Consider the following 3,355-nt stretch of genomic DNA (forward strand, 5'->3'; position numbering starts at 1 on the left):
AATTGAACATTTTTTAAAATTTTTTCTTTCTTTTTCTTTTAGATTATCCATTCTTAACCTGCTGGAAGTGTTTTGACTAGACATGAGTATAAACGGAAAATAGAAAGAATTTTTGTAATGTCAAATACAAGTTAACCTACAACTTCCAATCTTGTTGAAAATGGGAGAATCTTTACATATTTTTTTTTTTTTCTGTAAAAAAATTAAACATTTTCTCAAGTATACACAAAAATAGTCTGAATTACATTCTTTACTGTTGCAGTTATATAACACAACCATTTTATGCAGCCACAGTTATCTGAAAAAGAAATATATATTACCAAGGAATTGTATATTTAAAAGGAATGGAAACGAGGCTCGAGATCAATCGGGATACCCGCAGAGCTATAATCCATGTCTGTCTCAATCGGAAGTATGATGATAATATAAAGAATCATACAGAATCATGACGGAGGTCCATTTCCTGTCATATAGATCGGTCTTTTAATTCACGGGGTCATCTTGCTTGAGAAGATATAAAGGAGAGAGAAACCCAAAATCAAGAATAAACTTTTATTCCATGAAAAAGGTAAGGCCTTTAAGGTATCATTTTAATGCCTCATCAAACATACGTTTGTAGTATTGTATTATGTAAATTCTCATTAAAATAGACCTTGGTCTTGAAAGTTGAGCGAGTTTCATCCGGATTACAAAACAAGAAATACTGTGTTTTGGTTTTTTTCTAAAAGCTCGACAACTACAAAGTGCAAAACAAAACAGTTGATATCATTATGAAGCTGAAATCTTATTCTATTATTTTGACCTTTTTTTAAGTTTCTGGTAAAATTACTGAATTTTCTACAATTTTTCGAAATTTCAGTTTTGAATTTCATTATTCTGTCGGAAATTACAGGCAAGAAATGTATATAAGACTTCCTTTTTTCTAGAAGAGCAGTAGTCTAGAGGTCGCAAAATATTCCTTCGGTGTTAAAATAAATAATATGCGAATGTCGGAAAGTTTTAACTGTTTCTAATTAAAAAAATTATTGCACCACGGCATAATTTAGCATTTATTAACAGGTGAGCTCGGCGTGATTTCTTTTTGACACCTTAAATCAGGGACAGCCTATAGTTAGTATGTACACTGTTCCTGCTTAAATATATATACGACAAAAATTTGCTTATCAATGATACATGATAGATTATACCTGCAAATTGGATATCCCATATCGGTGTTTATTATAACACCTATTATCTTAGTTCTTTTATCTAGACAAAATACTACATCTGTTCATGTACTTCTTCCTTTATACTTTTCTATACCAGTCATATTCCAAAATTGAAAATTAATTTTTTAACTTTTTGCATTACCTTAAATCTTTTTAAAAACTCGTATAATGTCAGATTTCATCTATTAATTGATCTTAATTGTTGCATACCTTCGTGAAATATCAAGAGGAGGTACAAGAAATAAATGTTTTTCAGAACTAACTTCGTTTAAGGTTGTATTTTTTGTTTATTTCATTTAAGGAATTGTATATCTAAATAGACAATATTCCTTGTTTCATTTCATGATTAAATGACCAAGTTCGATAACTACTGCCAGATAAGTAATGAGCCAGTTAGAGCGACGGGATGTAATTAACACACAACCCAAGTCAGAGATGTATCATACAATTTTCTTTGAAGTCGGCCGCGTTTCCATTCCTTCTAAATATACAATTCCTTGATATTACTCATGAACATAGAAATAATATTTAATGCAAAACAATTATAATTAACTGAGCATTACAATTATAATGTATAGAACATTTCTTTTTCTTTGTTATAAAGTGATTTGTTGACATAAATTTTAAAGTACCAGTATTTCTTAGCAATAAAAGGATGAAAAACAAGTCAATGACAATGGCTGATGTCTTGACAAATATCTTTATAACATAATTTTATAGCTATATATAGTATATCAGGCTATTAACATACTTGATTGAATTTTTTAACATTTAGTCATGTTGAAGGCATAGGGTGACATTAAGTTGCATCCACATCATTTGGTCTCTGGTTGATAGCTGTCTCATTGGTATACATACCACACTTACATATTTTCATATATGGGGACAATTATAGATAACAAAAAAACTGAAATCCCAAGATTTCGCATTATACATTATACTTTTTGACTTCCCTTATATATCTTTATATCTCCTTCTAAATTGTTTATTCAACTATAAGTAAAGAAGACATTAATATGTAAGATTTTCATCTGTGCCTAACAAAAATCTTGGGCTTTAAAATGCTCTCGGATGAAAAGTTCATAAATCTATGTATTGATTCTTACCATAAAAGTCAGCTCCAATGCCCACTCCCAGCTTCAATCCTTACAGACAAGCTGTGATGCTAACCTGAAATATAAAATGATAATTCATTAATAAAACCCTGCAACTCGGAAACGTAAAATCTAAAATTTATAAAAATTGAAAGGGAGCTCATGTCAATAGATATAAAAAATTCACAACAATTTCTTGCAAGTTGGTGAAAGCATTCTTGAGTTATTGTTCGAAAACTGGAAAAACCCCCTTTTTTTAATGAATAAAACCGCATAACTCGGAAACGTAAAATCTAAAATTTATAAAAAACGAAAGGCAGCTCACGTCAATAGATATAAACAATTCAATAAAGTTTTATGCAAATTGGTTAAAGCGTTTTTGAGTTAATGTCCGACATGTTGACGAGGGACGGACGGACAACGGTATACCATAGTACGTCCCGTAAATGGGAGTATAAAAACTGTTTAAAAGGCTCTGTGTTTATTATGTATGTATATTGAATAGATTGAATGATTGGTTGTTGGTTGCTTAAGGTCCAGTGGCAAATCATTAAATAGAAATAGTCTTAAAATGTGTTATATATGTCAAGAACATATGGATGAGACAGCAATCCAACAAGCCAACACATTTTTATGTAAACAATTCAGATCCTAAACTTTACTCTTATTTGGTTACTGATATAATAATAAGAGTAGATTCCTGTAAAAAATCTTTTAAGCTTTCAAATCTTGTTTTTCCATAAAATATTTATAATACATTTGAGTTTTCCAAAACAGGACTAACATACTGGTACACATACCTTTGTATTAGCTGTATAAGACCACCAAGTCTTACTCCCACACCATGAAAACATGTCTCAGAAAGAACCTGAAATGAAATTATAATCAACACATTATACATTTTGTAAATCAATTGATGTGTTACCGATAACCTAAAATTTACTAAATATTGTTCTGATTTCTTATTGCAGGTAGACAATTGTATAAAATGTTTTTTTTTTAAATCAATATAAAAGATAGAAAAGTAAAAAAAAACATACAGATTTAAATTTA

At 29.7% G+C, this 3,355-nt stretch overlaps 1 long non-coding RNA gene across 1 annotated transcript; it reads right to left on the minus strand.

The window, feature by feature from the left end:
* Positions 1–255: 255 nt before the first annotated feature.
* On the minus strand, positions 256–3,136 carry LOC127707595 (uncharacterized). Its single transcript, XR_007984965.1, has 3 exons — positions 3,103–3,136; positions 2,315–2,378; positions 256–298 (listed from the first exon to the last, which is right to left on the minus strand). It is a non-coding gene; the product is annotated as an uncharacterized LOC127707595 (long non-coding RNA).
* Between the last annotated feature and the right edge of the window lie 219 nt (positions 3,137–3,355).

The sequence above is a fragment of the Mytilus californianus genome, unplaced genomic scaffold, assembly GCF_021869535.1.
Source record: "Mytilus californianus isolate M0D057914Y unplaced genomic scaffold, xbMytCali1.0.p SCAF_7, whole genome shotgun sequence".
Lineage (NCBI taxonomy): Eukaryota > Metazoa > Mollusca > Bivalvia > Mytilida > Mytilidae > Mytilus > Mytilus californianus.